Source organism: Alligator sinensis, unplaced genomic scaffold (genome assembly GCF_000455745.1).
Source record: "Alligator sinensis unplaced genomic scaffold, ASM45574v1 scaffold456_3, whole genome shotgun sequence".
Taxonomy (NCBI): Eukaryota; Metazoa; Chordata; order Crocodylia; family Alligatoridae; genus Alligator; species Alligator sinensis.
Genome location: NW_005842211.1, coordinates 40,567 through 58,086, shown reverse-complemented (window position 1 = coordinate 58,086; position 17,520 = coordinate 40,567).

The window sequence follows — 17,520 nt, the reverse complement described above, 5'->3', positions numbered from 1 at the left end:
CTGTATAAGGCGCCCACCGCCAAGAAGACCGGCGACCTGCAGTGGCAACTTGTGCACGGCATCCTGGCCACCGGCACCTTTGTTCGCCACCTGGACCCGGCAGCCTCAGCGGCCTGCCCCTCCTGCCCGGGGGTGCTGGACGAGGACATTTTCCACACTTTCCTCGACTGCCCCCAGCTGCAGCCGCTCTTTGCCACCCTGGGCACGCTGCTTCGGGCGCTGGGCCGGGACTTCTCAGAGGACGTCTACATCCACTCCTTCCCCTACCGGGCGGCTGAGCAGCCCGCGGTCAGCCTGGCCAACTTCCTGCTGGGCCAGGCCAAGATGGTCACCCTGAAGAGCCGGTGAAACTGGCTTGCCGGGACTGGGATGGTCGACGCCCTGCAGCTCTTCCACCTGCTGGTGCGGGCCTGCCTCTCGCTCGAGTTTGAGCATGCGGTCCTGCGGCAGACGGTGCCCACCTTCAAGGAATGCTGGGCCCTCAAGGGGGCGCTGTGCCGAGTCAAGGCGGGACGTCTGCTCCTCGCCCTATAACACCACCGGCTACTCAAGCTGCAGAGACGCGTCCAGCAGGCCGAGGCCTTGGGCTTTGTTTCACACGGGTTGACCCCTGAGGCCCCTATGGGTGTCCCCACTGGCAGAACTGTAAATATGTAAATAGTCCTTTTGTTCGTTGTGGTTTTTAGTCTAGAGTGTATGGGCACGCCTTGCAGGCCATGAGCCCAGGCCATGTCCGTGAGGCCCAGGTGTTCAGGCCAACCTGTACATACTCTCCACTGGCCCCGATTTGTCACCCTCCCTGGAATAAATGCCTGTTAAAAGTCAAAAGTCTTTCCTGACACACTAAACAATGGTTGGCAACCGTAACTAGTTCGTTTAATGGTTTTGTTTGCCAGCCCACATAGATGTTATGCAATTGGTCTCCTAATTTAGGCTGTAGGCCTTGGACAAATGCAGCTGCAGTTGCTTCCCAAGTGTTTTGGGTAGCTTCATCTATTCCTGAGTGTCTTTCAAAGACTTCTTTGAGTCGGTCTAAATAGTCTGCTGGAGGCTCCTTTATTCTGTTTACAATTATTAATTTTAGCCCACTCAGTTTTCTTAGGACATACAACAGATATGGCTTCTGGTAAACGGCATCAGGTGGTTGCAAGATCTGTGCCATGACCAGGGTCTCGCTGTGGCCAGTCTGCCTCATGTGTCAGGCATTGTCGGACTTCAGAAGGAAGTATGGCACGCAAAAGGTGGTTCATATCAGACCATGTAGCGTTGTAACAGTTAATAACGGTTTGAAGCTCGTCTTTAAACTTCTGGGGCTTTTCTCTGATGTTGGGAAATTCTTTAACTAGATTTCTCAAATCTCCAGGTGTCCAAGGGGCATGTACCATTACCAAGCCTTGTGCGCCTGGTAATTGGCGCAATGGTACTTGAATAATAGGGCCCTTTTTAGGGTGACTGTTATTTAAACCCACAGGGGAATATGAACCTGCAGAAGCACCCGCCAGACTACAAGGTAGAGTTTCCAATTCAGGTGGAGGGTGTTCGGGGTAAGGTGGTGGTTGGGCCAAACAAGAAGTACTTTCTAGAATATCTTCTACAGACTTGTTCTCAGTCTCGGTCTCATGAGTTAGTTGGGGATATAAAGGGGTAGGAGGTGCTGAGGGAAGATTAGTCTGGCCAGGGCTGTATCCATTTTTTAATTGTTTAATTTCTGCTTTTAGTTTTTCTTGGGAGTCCTTAAAACTCCTTACCCGGGATTCTTGTTGCCTCTTACTATCTTCTTCATACCAGTCAAAATAGACATCCCATTGAGTTTGAGGAGTCTTGCTACCTCGGGACTCTAGAACTTTTCAGAGGTGGATCAGTTTATCAAGATCAAAAGTTCCTTCTGAAGGAAATTGTTTTGGAGGGTTATCCCTGGTATACCAGTTCCATTATCTAAACACTTACACAACTTTTGACCATAATGCGCATACATATAACCTGCTGGGGTTCCTTTTGGTGGGGCTGGGACATCCTTTGACCCAGAGCCCCCCATCCCTCAATTCACACAGGACACTTACACAGGGAAGAGGGTAAGGGATTTGATGTGCCAATCTTGAACCAAGGGCAGCGCACAAAGCAGAGTCCTAACAGTTATTTCGTCACATCAGCCGCTGGTTACCTGGATGGTTTCTGTGGATGGGGAAAGGATAAACCTGTCTGCTGGGTCACGAGGTTCCAGCTGGGCCCCCTTGCTTTCAAGTCTGCCTTTCTAGACAGCCTTGGGGCAACTAGACCCAACCTTAGTCTCAGACCTGGTCAGCGGCTTATACTCTTTCCTTTCACACAAGGGAACTTCTGCGCTGAGGCACGGGGTTGAAGAATATTTCTTTAGTCCCAGCCTTGGTCAGCGACACTGTGGGAAACACTCACACTATTCCCCAGGTTTCTATATTCCTAATCTAGACTTTTCCTTTTGCTCTTTTAATTTTAAACTGGTTTCATACAAATCCTTTAGAGTGTCTGACAAGTTGTATTTCAAAAGTTCAGATGGCATAAGCTCAAATTGGTTTACCCAACCCTCATGGGCAGTCCTCCACCAATAACCCCTTTAGAGATTTCAAAAGGTCTCTTACCTTGATTTGGCGCCTGGGGTTTCGGAGGGGAAAGGTCTGCAAGCCCGTTGGTACTCTCAGCCATGCGTTGCCATCCGAGTCACGGCACCAAGAATTGTGGAAGAAACAGGCTTCACTTTGTTGTTTGGTTTCGAAGTTGTCAGAGACTCTTTATTATACAAGCAGTTGCAGGGGAGGACACTGAAGAGACAGAGCTTCCTCTTATCAGTTCCGCATGCCCCTCCCTGAACAGACAGTTTAAGCAAGCTTTTATGTTTCAATTCAGGTGACATGACGCAAGATATTACAAGGCAAACAGAAAACTGGTTTGAACCAGAAAGCTGCAAGAGGGCATAAACTGTGGTTTGACCTATTCCCCTCATAGACCTACTCAGCTCATCAAGGGAAAAGGGTGGACGAAAGAGCAGATTGCAAAACAGGTGGGAAAAAGCAAGCATTAGCAAGCAGTGCACTAGCTGCAAGAAGTCAGCAGAAATTAAGGCCTGGGGTTTTGTTCTTCCACATGTGCTGAAATTGTCTACCTTGGCTTCTTTTTAAAGAAATATCAGTTCCTATACACATGAGCAGAGCCTGCTTCGACATGCTAGATATCCAGCACATCAGAGAAGACTCAATTAATTGAGCATGGAAATTGACACACTTCGGCAGCCTTCCAAGTCACGTGTATCATCGTCCCCGCACGGCTCTGTGCTGAAAAAATGGCAGCGGGGCACTTTGAAATAAAACACATTTGATGAAATTTAGTTCAAAGTGCCCCGTCGCCATTTTTTCAGCATGGGGAATGCTGATACATGTGACGCGCAGGTGCTTTTAATTAGCGCAGTTAGCTAATTAAACCACCCTGCACCATGTCCCACAACACATTTCAAAATTCCCTTTAAGTTTGTAGAATTAATGCTGGGAACAAACAGACACAATAAAAATACAGTTCCTTCCCATCACTCATAGTACAAAAGCATCCAGTGACAGATCTTCAATATAATGTGGGTCTATACAGGCTGTTATATCAGTGATCTCAGAGCTCTATATTCTTTTTAAATTGTACTCAGTACTTTTGCAATGCTTTTATCAACCCTTTAGAAGAAATTCAATCAATATAAGGCATCAGTGAGTAAAAGTAACTTGTTTCATAGCAGCTTCTAATCAGTACAATGTAGCTTCATCTTCTTACCTGCAATCTACACCCAATTTACACTAAACACTTTTATGTGTGTTTCTTTTTTTAAAGTTATCCCCTACTTCTGGAGCCCCTTCTCTTCCTCAAATTCCACTTTACTCTCCACTTCACTCTCCATTTCATAATAGAGTTAGGGTGAGGAGACTAGGAGTGACAACAGCTTCCCTTCACAAGAGACAGAACTCATTTCCAAAGGTCAGATACAGATTTAAGTGCTTGGTTTTAATGCTTTATATTGCTTTAAAGCTGTAAAATTGAGCTCCACATCAAAACTTTCCTAAAGTAAGGGGCTGCTCTGATGGAACCTTTCCTGATCCCCACATTGGAAGACCAGATAGGGGACTGACAAAGTCTCCTATGACAGGGGTGGGCAAGATGTGGCCCACCAGGCCATTCTATCCGGTCCATGGGGCCCCTAAAAAATTTAGAAAATTAATATTTAGTTGCCTATGGCTGCCTGTCATTCACCTCTCAATCGCTTGCCAAAACTCAGTAAGCAGCCCTCCGCCCAAAATAATTGCCTGCCCCTGTCTATGGCATATGGTGTACAACAGCTGGAAATCAAAAGTAACCCCCAAATTATTGGAAAGTAAAAGTCTTTAAGTTTTGTAGATTTCAAAATCAATGATTATCATAAGGTGCCTGAGTCTTTCAGGAGAACTGGGACCAGTTTCACCACTGATTGATCACCTACCTCCAAGCTAATACTGATCAAGTGATTATAAAAGCTAGCATATAGCCCAGGAAGAAGATGGATTCCTATGACTGACCTTAGAGCAGAGAAATGCAAAGAAGCCTCTGGGTCTTTTAAGCTCACCTTGGCCAAAAGAGCCCCTAAAGGAAAGATCTGGACAGACAGCTGCTTTTGGGTGTGGTGCAATCCTTCCTATCCCAGGGAAAAAAGCCAAAAGCCTACATTGATACTGTACTGAGAATTGCCAGTGTTTCCTGATCAGATACAGACCAGGTTTCTCAGGTTATCGCCCACCTGAAAGGTTCATATGCTCAATTTTTTTAGCCTGCACAACTGATGCTAATGACCTTCATCATTAACCCCATAACCTAATGCCCATCTCTGATCAAGTCTGTATCAAGGAAACATGTAAAAGTGTTTCTTGACTCCACTTTCTTAAGGTAATTAGAGATTTCTATCAGTACTGTAAAAGTATAATCCTCTATCTGCTCAATGTTTTCTCTTGGAGACATCAGAATGAGCCCAGGACAGAACAGATGTCTTGAGAGCAATAAAACAGGTTTCCTGCATGTGCTGGGACAGGTAAAGTCCACACAACAGCAGCCCAGATAGACTCAGTACAGGGATTAATTATCTACCCAGTTGTGATCAAGGAACCAGTTAGAGGCAACTGTCAAACTATGGCAGCCCAGACAGAGAGCCTATTGCAAGGCCCGAGGAAACCCACCCAAGCCTAAAATCCCTACAGGTTCAAATCTGCATGTAGTTTCAGAGGAACAAAAAAAATGAGAAAGCAAAGGAAGAAGTAAGATTAGAATGTCAAAATAATATCTGCAGGGGTTTAGGTTGTAGCCGTGTTGGTCTGAGGACATCTTCCATCCAGGAAGAGCACACACCAACTGCTGAAACTTCCTTAGCCTGACGAAGGGTTTTTGAACCCGAAAGCTTGCTTAATAACTATTCTCCAACTATTTGGGTTGGTCTAATAAAAGATAGCAAATTCACCAAAGGAACCTTGTCTGCCAAAATAATATCTGGAATGCGTCAATAGGACTGCAGCAGCAAACTAGCTAGGGAAGTAGTTACACGTGTTTCTTTCAGATGTAACATCGTACTACTGGACAGATAAATATGGTACAGGAGGCAGAGAAGCTTATTAACATTCTGTAGCCAGAAAATACAGTTTCACAACCAGTGAAACCACTATTGCAAAAGTGACGGAGTCACTGTTACCAATTAACATTACATCTCTGCTTTTGAAGTGAGGAAGCAGAGAAATTGTGTTCAAATTACTGATTTAAAAGAGTGCAAGGACCATGCAGAGAGCATGCACTGCCTGGAAAACTAATAGATATAAGCTGATGAATAATCAGAATTGGCTGAATACCACCTTCTGAATTCTGTTATTTGAAGGAAGTAGAAACAATAGCCATATGGAAGTCACAGAGATGAAATATGTTATCAGTATAAAATATTCCAAATGCAAACAACATGAACCAAAGAAAAAGTAGGTAGTTCCACTCATTGTTTAAAATACAGCTAAAAAAACAAACAAACCAGAGGAAATACTAATAACAAGTATCAAAGCTCTTCCAAACAGATTGGGGTCTCCCTGTTTGACACCTTTTATGATTGATTCCAGCTCAGTCAGAACCAATTCTCAAAATGATTCACAAGCTTTAAATCAGATAGAGAGGGCAGTGAAAGTAAATAAAGGAGGAGTCTAAGTTGAGACAATCCTCTGCCTACTTCCTGTCCTATTAACACATGTATTACTCTTAGATGTTCTTGGACTCACTCATTGTCCAATGAGTAACTTACCTCCTCTTCCCTCTCCCTAGCCCTGTATTTGGACTTCCCTCTCTAGTTCACAAGACTCCCTAGCAATATCTAATCAATTCATCTAGGTATTTATATTGCACTCAACTCCCTCCCCCGCACATGCACTCACACCATACCTCCCATTACTACTTTCTCAACTCTTAATGGCCTGCCTCAGGATGGGGCAGTGGTATAACAAGTAGGTCCTGCTTCCTGGGCAGTGGTGGCAGAATGACTGTTGTTCTTGAACCTCGCCATCCTTCCTCAAAGTGGCTGTCCAGGGCTGGTGTCCCAACTGATTAAGCTACTGTAAGTGTGGTGTTTCCACGATTAATGCAGCCCAGACCCAGACTCTAGCAAGTCTAGCTTAAATCTCACTAGCTTTTGTGTTTTCCTGGGATAAAGAGGACCTATTCCATTGCCTTCTCTTTGAAACCCTAACTGTAATGAGACTAAGGTTTTATCCTGCTTGTTAGGCTTGTAAAAAGTATGGATTTCAGCAAAGATCATAATAAAGGATAGGCTCAGCTGCTCCTGCAGATCAGCAGGTGAATGAGGACCCGCTCACTGCATGTAGATTTTCCCCTATTTATGTTGAAGGAGGAGAGCCCTTCCACAGAGGCTTTGCTATAGTCTTTCTAATCCATGAAGGTGGCTCTCCTAAAACAGTGGTTCTCAACCTTTTTTGTACCAGGGCCCATTTGTAAACATTGATGGCCTGTCCCAGCCCAGTGCCCTTCACTCTGAACCTGCTGCCCCCCACCCCCAGACCCTAGCCCCTCAGTTTGTGGGGCAGGGGGTGGGTGCGTGGGGTCCCTAAGCAGCCCCTTGCAGGCTGGAGCTCTGCCAGTCTGCAAGGGAAAAGCCACAGTTTCCCACATTTTTTTTCTTTAAAGGAGAATCCATTTTTAAAGTTTGTTGATCCATTTTTAAAGTTTGTTTGTGAACCTTTCATACGGCCTTGCGACCCACTTTTGGGTCACAGCCCACAGGTTGAGAAACGCTGCCCAAACAGACTCATCTCTAGGAGCTGATTAAAATGTAGGTTTTGATGTTACAGAGGAGAAAAACCTTTCCCTCCTTTATTTCAGCTCTGCTCAACTCAACAAGCAATGCAGAGAAACTTGTAATTAAATGCATGGAGAATCTGATTGTAAGTTCATGAAGTAAAAAGATGTCTGAATTTCCATCAGGAGTCACTTTCAGTAGAAACAGACATTACACATAAACTGATTTAAGTGATCAGAAATTGATATAACCCTGTAACAGAACAGATGTTTGGTGCACATAAACCAGTTTGAAAATGGCTGAAACCAGTTTGAGATAAACCTGGTTGAATGCAGTATCAGACTTAATTGATTTGGCTCAAACCAGTTTATGCAATGTCTGTCCCAGACCCCTTATTGGTTTAAGTTAAGTCAGAGTCCCCCAGCATCCCAGCATGCTCTCTGGGCTGGGCTCTCTGCTCCACAGCAGAGAAAAAAATATTTTGAATAAATATTCTGAAAAAATATGCAGGCATAACTTGCACTTTGTTCAGGACTTCTAATAATCTTAAGTCTTTGTATTTTTTGAGACGTGAGCAACATTCTTAACAAGCAAGCAAACACACCACCTTCTGAAAAAGGGGCAAATCTCAGTAGCACAACTGATTCCCTCACACCACTCTAGGCCTTGACCAATTGAGAAAGAAGTGTGCCACCTAAAACTGAATCATTAACACCAAATCCTCCCGTAGCCATGGCTCCTTGTCCAAAAGCTACCCCCAGTCCTATCCAGTCTACTTTGTGAGAAATCCCAACACACAAAGGGTGCTGACCTGGCTAACAGTACAAAGTTCCAGGAAATGCCTTGAGGATGGAGCATGTAGGTGGAGGTATAACAAGCAGGTCCTGCACTTGTGGCAGTGGTGGTGATGGCAGCAGCAGGGACCAAGACGCTACAGCAGGTATTTTCCATCCTTGTGGAGTTTTTTTTAACTCTAAAGCATTCCGTTTCAGTTTAACATTTGAGCTGGGTTTTTCTTTCTTTGAACTCATGAGCTTACCCAAGAAAAAGAAGGTGAAACTATCCAAAGTAGTAAAGGAACATAATTTTTCCCAAATATGTTCTAGCTCACCTGAAATGAAGAGACAGCACAGTCAACTATAAATGAAAAAAATGAACTACTAATTGAGATAAGGGCCTAGCAGGATTTCTAAGTAAGAAGCATGTCTTTGGTACCCTACAAATTAAAATGCTAGAGACAACACTACGGTTGCTGAAGAAAAGAAATGTTCAAATCGATCATAATTAACAGGGATAATGCCCTAAACCAGGAGTGGGCAATTATTTCAGGCGGAGGGCCACTTACTGAGTTTTGGCAAGCCATTGAGGGCCGCATGACAGGCAGTCCGGGGCAGATAAATATTAATTTTCTAAATTTTTTAGGGGCCCCACAGGCCGGTTAGAATGGCCTGGCGGGCTGCATCTGGCCCCCAGGCAGCATTTTGCCCACCCCTGCCCTAAACCAGTGATTTTCAACCTTTTTAGACTTGAGGTACTCTACCCCCACCATAACTTTTGTGAATTCAGCATCTCCACATTTCAAAAGGTGATTTATTATAGTACTTAAAAATGGGTGAATAAGGAGGAAGAGCAGCTGACAGAAGAGCCCATGCTGCAGTCAGTTCAGGGAGGAGAGCCTCCTCTTATCTTGCTTATCTCCTCTCTCCCAGCAGCACCCTTCAAGGGCTGTCATGGCACCCCAGTTGAGAATCACTGTCCTAAACAGTAAGGCAGAATGAAAGGGTAATAGTAAAAAAGGAAATGTCAAAAAGGGCTGAAGAAAATGAACAGTAAAAGAAAGGGGCATCATATGAAGCATAGGTGAGGGGTTGGGTAAGGGATATTTTTAATAGAAAAGAAGGAAAAAATTCCCAGCAACTGAAGGATACTGCATCAAAATAGCATTAATGATTTAAGATACTGAAGGCTAAATAAAAGGATAACATATGGATATAGTAAGCTGCTAAATAATCTTATGATGGGAAGTGGTGACAGTCATTTCTGACCTCTAAAAATATACTAGAAAAATTACTGCGGGATACAGCACAGAAAACAATCCTGCATTGGCAGGGGTGACTTCCTAGGTCTCTTCCATCTGTTTCTTTCATAATATGTATTTTAGCAAAGGCCAAAATGACTCTCCAAACAAAGAACCCAACAGGAAGAATATAAAAGATACTGCAGATAAAAGCCAAGAGGCTCAAATCTTGAGGAAAAAAAGCTGCCTTGTTCTTTTAAAACAAAATATTTCACACAAATTACTGAAGGCTGAGGTAGTACTCTAAGGAATAAGGGGGAAAAAGTTATTATATGTGGTTTCTAATCAATCTAAGAAACAGGAGAGTGTAGCAAAGCAGTATAAGAATGATTGCTTTTCAAAAATGAAACAGACAAGGTTAGCCCAAAGCGTATGAACAAAAATGAGACAAAAACAGAATAAATTCTGAGACAAGATCTCCAGATTTTTTTAACATTCTCCCAGCTTGAATTAACATCAGCAGATAACATGTAAGCACACAGATTGTGAATTTTAATTTTAATGTGACAACCTAAAGAGAAGGGGCACAAAATAAATCAAGCTACCAATTAAAAAAATGGAAAACTGCTGTGTTTATTGGTGAATACATATTTTGTAAAAAAAATAAAATAAAATAAAATCACTCAGGGACTCATTTTCCAGTGAGTCTCAAAAATGCTGAGGGTACAATTTTTAGTTTGCAATGAACTGTAAGCACTGAGCATACTGTTGGCATTCAGAATAAATAATAATTCATTGGCAAACAGAACTAGGAGCAAAAGTCTCATTATGCTTACAGAGAAAAGCAAGAAATCACCTTTTGTACCCTAAGTAGTGTGTCAGTTGAACAGAAAAATCCTGCCATATGCCTCTTCTTGATAACTAAAACTGAAGTTTCATACTAGTTTCTTGATATCAATGGAACATGTCATGATTATGATATAACCATGGAAAGTGGAAGATGGAAATAAACGAAGAATTAGGACAGAGATGGGTAAGGGAATGAACAAATACCACCAGAAAAATATACTGATTAACAAAAAGTTAGAAATAGATAAGAAAAATCAAGTAGTCAAAGTAAGTCAAAGCAACCCCATGGCAAATCTTACTGGTAGAAGCAAAACAAACTGCATTACCAAGAAATTAAAGTGCCTGGAAATTAATTTAAACTAAATGACAGAAAAAGAAATAATCATGTCACAGAATACAAATATCACTATTTTGAGTGAAGAGCCTGCAGGTCCAACTGAGACTTAATTACAGTAACAAAAGAAGAGCTGTCAGGGTGATGAATGCCAGAACCATTAAGTACCATTCAGAGGCTGGTATAAAAGGAGAAAATACCCAATTTTTATCAGATCTATCTTAGACTCTGCAAGAATGTTATGAACCAATGAAGTAATCTGTTTATTATGCACAAGAGAAAATTTCAGTCACGTTGGCTGCAAAATCTATGTACATGTAGATATTTATAAATGAACAGGAACCTTGAGAACTTAAATTTTGATGGAAGTTGAATTATGAAAAGAACATACTGAAAAGAGGATGACTGACCTCATTTCTGACCTCAAAAAGCTGAAGAAACTGGCTTTCTAGTAGGCCCCTGCAAAGCAGAAAGTATTCGTTTTGGATTTGGATTCGGCGATTCAGAGGGACAGTGATTCGATTCAGTGATTTGATGCAGCTGAATCCGAATCCGAAGATATTCGGCACTGAATCTTATTTGGCCATAGACTATACAGGCAGACAGTGCCGGCGGGAGCAGCTGGGGGAGCAGACGGACGAGCCGCAGCTCCTCCTGGGGCTGCCAGCTCAAGCTGGGGCTCGTCCAGCTGCTCCCCCAGCTGCTTCCATCAGCACTGCCTACTGCCTACCCGTACAGTCTATGGCTGAATCTCTGAAGCTTTCCAAATCTCTCTGAATTGATTCAGGGGCTTCCAATTCGATTTGGAGAGATTAATGGGTCTCCCAATTCAATTTGGATTCGGAGATTCAGCCATTGAATTGAGCCAAATCAAATCAGCTACCAAAGCTTCACACAGCCCTAACTTTCTAGCTTTAGTTATATTACAATTAGGGGTGCAATTTTCTCAAGATAAAAAGGCAAAACTTATGGAAATAGTTTTAATATTCAAGATATATGAACATCGTCTTATAATATGATGTTTTTGATATGTGATAAGTACATTCAAGGTTCCCTAGGGCCTATGTAGAATTTAAATCAACCTCATAATCTTATCCCCTGCTGAGACTGGCATTTATGGATTCTATTGATGGGTAAACCAAAGAACAGAGAAGTTGCTCAGCAACTCAGATAGTTCAGGCAGCAGAACCCCAAAAGCCTGCCCTACTAGAAGAGAGGCAAGGTTAATCATGCAGTTGGTCCAATAAAAGATAATACCCACAAAAAATCTTGATTCTTGTGTTTCCTGGACCATCATAACTACAACATTTTATTCTGCAGAAAAGGACCTGGGGATTACAGTGGACAATAAGCTGAATATGAGCCAACAGTGTGCCCTTGTTACCAAGAGGCTAACCGCATACTGGGCTGCATTGTTAGGAGTGTTGCGAACAGGTCAAGGGAAGTGATTATTCCCCTTTAGCACTGGTGAGGCCACATCTGGAGTATTGTGTTCAGTTTTTCCCCCTGCCCCCACCACTACAGAAAGGATGTGGACAAATTGGAGACAGTCCAGAGGAGGGCAACAAAATGGAGAGGGGGCTGGGGGACATGACTTATGAGGACAGGTTGAGGGAACTGGGCTTATTTAGTCGAGAAAAGAGAAGACATAGGAGATTTAATAGCAGTCTTTAAGTACCTGAAGGGAGATTCAAAAGAGGATGGAGCTAAACTGTTCTCAGTGGTGGCAGATGACAGAACAAGGAGCAATGGTCTCACATCGCAGTAAGGTAAGTTTAGGTTAGATATTAAGAAGAATTTTCTCCCTAGGAGGGTAGTAAAACACTGGAACAGGTTACCCAGAGAGGTGATGGAATCTCCATCCTTGGAGGTTTTTAAGATCTGGCTAGATGATCTAGTTGGGATAGTCCTTTTTTGACCAGGGGTTTGGACTAGATGACCTCCTGAGATCCCTTCTAACTCTAATTTTCTATGATTCTACAACATGCCTCCAACACTGCCACTGCTTATTAAATCCATTTTAATTCCTAAGCCAGTGGCTCAAAATAACCTTTCTTTAGTGTAAACATTACATTATCTTTTTCACTTGGGAAACAAGCTATTTGGTATGCCACTGGGGAATTCAAGTTTTCAGTGAGACAACACTAATTTTGTATTTGGGATATTGCAGTGTTGCCTGAGCTCTATCTTCCCATTAGATGATGTTGTCAATTTTAGAGCTGCCGGGTACATTTATTCAACCTTTGCCATTATATTCATTCCCAGAGCAACGAGATAATGACTCTTTAAATGAGGGAAAGCTGAAAAGGACTTAAATGAAAAGCTGAAGATATTGCTACAAATAGTATGAGTGTTTAGAACTACGTGCTAACATTTACATTCAGACCTGATGCTTAGAAGAGCACAAGAGAGATTGGTTCCAGGTTGTGTTAGATAGTTTGGAACTAGATGCAGACTTCCTCATAGCTTGGGGAAATTTTGTTGATTTGGAAGCATTACTAAGCCCTACATCCAAATGGCCTAAGAACACAAGGACTAATAGGGTTAAACATTTCAAAACCATTTGCTGGGAAAAGCAGTCCTCTTGGACAGATCAAAGTAAATGGAAAATGTTAGGAATACCAATGCAAAAAAATCACATAGTCTTGAAATCATGATCATGAAATCATTAAAGAATAAACTTGCAGTATGGCAAGAAAATACATGTATATTTAGAAATAACAGGACAACTCATTTCATAGTTTCATAGTTTCATAGTTTTAGGGTCGGAAGGGACCTAATAGATCTTCCAGCCCGACCCCCCGCCAGGGCGGGAGAACAACAAAAAACCCTAAAAACAAAAACGGGACTCAAATGAGTCCAGCCAGGTAGGCATCCAGCCTCTTCTTAAAGACCCCCAGGGTAGGGGCCAGCACCACCTCCCTTGGAAGTTGGTTCCAGCTCCTAGCCGCCCTAACTGTGAAGTAGTTTTTTCGGATGTCCAATCTGTACCTCCTCTCCATCAACTTGTGCCCATTACTCCTTGTTATGCCAGCGGGGGCTAGGGGAAACAGCATCTCCCCCAAACCCTTCTGGTTCCCCCTAGTGAGTTTATAGACGGTCACCAGGTCCCCCCTCAGCCTTCTCTTGTGGAGGCTGAATAGGTTCAGGTCCCGCATTCTCTCACTGTAGGGTCTGCCCTGTTGTCCCCGGATCATGCGGGTGGCCCTCCTCTGGACCCTCTCCATGTTGTCCACATCCCTCCTGAAATGGGGCGCACAGAACTGGACACAATACTCCAGCTGCGGCCTGACCAGTTCTTGTTCTTTGATTTGTAATGACAGAAAACATTTTAAGAGATGACTGCTTAACAGCTAACATTTGTCATTGTTTTTTGATTTGTGATTAATTTGTGGTTTTTAATAACAAAGTAGCACAATAACAACCATCTGTACAACATTAACCATAGTAAGAGATAGCTCTCTTAAGGACAAAAAAGAGCAATAAAAATACCACTACTCATATAGATTTTAGGAGTAAAACTATTAGAAAGAATAGGAAATGAAGTAGCACTCACGGAATCAGAAAAGCAGATAAACCAAATCTGTGGGAGTATTATATCAATGTACACTAGAATTCTGAATAATGTCAGACCAATCAACCACACATAGCTGTGCTGTTACATAAGGTTAATCAAAAAAATGATTAGTGACTACTCTAAATCATCCACATTTCACCTTCATCCATACTGAATTAAAACAACAATTTCAGTTAGTGACACAGAAACTTTTTAACAAAGTACCTTAAAATGCATTATTTTTACTTACACTGCATTTTCAATCATGTAAATAAAAATGTACTTATTATTTATTGATTGTTCATAATTGTTTTCACAACATTTAGATTCCAGTGTATCAGTATTTGCAAGCATCTGGAGGAGGAAAGGATGATCACAAGTAGCCAGCATGAATTTTGTAAGAACAAATCAAGTCAAATAAGCTTGATCTCCTTATTTGACAAAGTAACTACTTGGACGGATAAAGAGAATGCAGCGTATATAGTGTATCTGGACTTCAGCAAGGTTTTGGACATGGTCCTGCAAGACCTTCTCATAAACAAATTGGAGAACTGTGGGCTAGACTAAACTAGTATAAGGTGGACAGACAACTGGCTCAATGGTCACAAGGAAAGGGTAATTATAAATGGATGCATGTCAGAATGGAAGGAGTTTTGAATGGAGCCCCACAGGGGTCTGTCCAGGGCCCAGTGCTGTTCATCATGTGTCTTTAATGATCTGGAGGCTGGCATAGAAAGCTTCTTGAGCAAGTTTGCAGATCACTTGAAACTGGGAAGGATTGTGAACATTTTGGAGGACAGGAATGCAATTCAGAAAGATCTCAACAGTTTAAAAAGCTGGGCTGGAGCTAATAGGATGAAATTCAGTGCTGACAAATGCAAGGCACTGTACCCCGGGAATAATAATTAAAAATACAACACAAAATGGGTGACATCTGGTTGGATGACAGCACTGTGGAGAATGATCTAGGAGTCTTGGTAGATCACAGACTCAATATGAGTCTGTGGTGTAATACAGCCAAAAAAAGGCAAATGCAGTTTTGGGAAGCATCAATAGAAGCATTTTGGTGTAAAACACAGGAGATAACACTGCCTCTCTACTCAGCACAGGTTAGGCCTCATCTAGAGTACTGTATGTCATTCTGGACTCCACAGTTTAAAAAGGATGTGGAGAAGTTATAGAGGGTCCAGAGACAGGCAACAAAAATGATAAAGGGCTTATAAGACAAGTCATAGAGGCATGTTCAGCTTGCAGAAAAGGTGTATGACAGGGGGCACGCCCGGGGCCAGGTCACATGCTGACCCACCCACCTATCTCTATGGGGCAGGCCACCCAGTCTCGCCTGCCATGACTTTGTTGTTTCCATAAACTGATTTTTATGCAGGAAACTCCCCATTCCCAGCCCTGATGCCAGAGGGTGCTATCTGTGGCTCCAAACCTCCCCTACACTGCAGCCAAAGCCTTGCAGATGGCATCCACATGATGTAATCATAACCTACACCACAACTGGTGCTCCAGGGTCTCACAGAGACTCTCATGCACTCCCTGGATCAGCAAGTCATTGTGCTTGCCCTTTAGGTCTTTCTTTCACCCCACTCTCGGGCTCCTTGCAGTAGAGGACTTACTGGGGTCAGGATTCACCCCTAACTCTCTGGCTGATCCCCCTACTTGGCCTCTGTCTCAACTATGGCCTCAGACATCCGAAGACATACCTTGCCCTACCTCCCACCCCTGGGGTTTTTACTACACCCACTCTAGGGCCTCTGTACCACGCCACACCTGTGTTCTTAGCATCTTCATAATCCACTACTCATGGGGCTAGCCCTTGGGCTGCCCTTCAGGCTTACTCCCAGTTCGGCCCTACTGAACACGCCCCTGGGACTGCCCTTCCGGCCTACTCCCTATTCATCCCTACTCAGGCCTACTCCCGTTCAGCCCTACTCTGTGTGGGGCCACACTCTACGCTCTCCACACTACCCACTCTGGGGTCTCTGGGATCTCACATCCCTGCTGGGCTCAGGTGCCTACACATGAGCATACCTGGCCCCCTACTCCCACATCTCCACGCTACCCACTCTGGGGTCTCCGGGATCTTGCATCCCTGGTGGGCTCAGGTGGAACTCAGCTTGTCATGCCTGTTCCCACTACTTCCACAACTACCTCCAAAGCACACCTAAAGATGGGGGCTGGGGTTATGGTACCCCCCCTCACCTTTCACTGGGGAGGTAACTGGCTTGGCATTCCCTGGGGGCTCCCACACCACAAGGAGCTCCACCAAGCCACCCTTCCCTGGCAAGGTGCAGTTTTAGGACATGCTCTGACCAAGAACCTCCTGCTCTCACCTTCTAAATGTTCTGCTGCAGCTCAACCAGGCGATGTCTCTGCCTGGGCTGGCAGCAGCAAACTGCAGCCTTTATATCCCTTGCTCTCAAAATGGCTGCTGACATCAGGAGCCTGGTAGCCCTTAAAGTGGCAGGCACCCAAAGAGGGGTGTGTGAAGCTTCAGTCACCGATTTGATTAGGAGAAGATTCAGCCTGATTTGGAGGCCAAATCACTGAATCCAAATCAAATTGGGAGACAAAAAAACCCACTCCAAATCGATTCAGAGCCTCCGAAGGCAGTCTTGCAGGGGAATAGAAACTGAGAAGAGAAAAGGGGAGCAAGGGGGGGAAGACTGACATCTGTAGCTGGCCAGTGACTGATCTTTGCCTGAGTCCTCTTCCAATCACAGTGCTCTGGGGAAGGGATGTAAAAACAGCATATAAGTCTCTATCTACAGCCTTTCTGTCCCTTTTGTGAGCTGTTTCTGCCTGAGCAAAAGAGGGACAGGTGGCTGGCCCAGAAACAGGTGGGCGGGGGGAGATCTAACCGGCACTGGGAAGGCCCCCTGTTACAAGCTACCATCCCTGCTGTTTTCATCCTGCTGTGCCTTAACACACACACACAGTCACACGTTACAAGTTTTGCTTTCAGAAGCTTGAGGTGCAGTTTCCCAGAAACCCCTGCACCTACTCCTTGAACCTCATGCCCTAAGAAGGGGCTACCAACCCTGCTGTTTTCATCCAAATCTGCCTTAACACACACATAGGATGAGATCTGCTTTCAGTATTTTGAGGTGTAGTTTTTCAGAAACGCCTGCACCTATCTCCTGGAAACTTGGCAGGCTTCATAACCTAAGAAGGGGCTGCCAAATCTGCTAAAAAGACAAAGTAATAGGTATTTCAGTGATTCCCCATTATAATCTATGGCCCAATCACCAAATCTCTCTGAATTAGCACCAAATCTTCTGAAGCCAATTCAGCTGAATCGATTTGGGAAGGTGATCCGAAACTCTGAATCGAATCACTGTCCTTCAAATCAGCAGAATCTGAATCGAATACTTCCCTATTCTCACAGGCCTGGAAAACACCTTTCATAGATTCATAGATTCATAGATGTTAGGATCGGA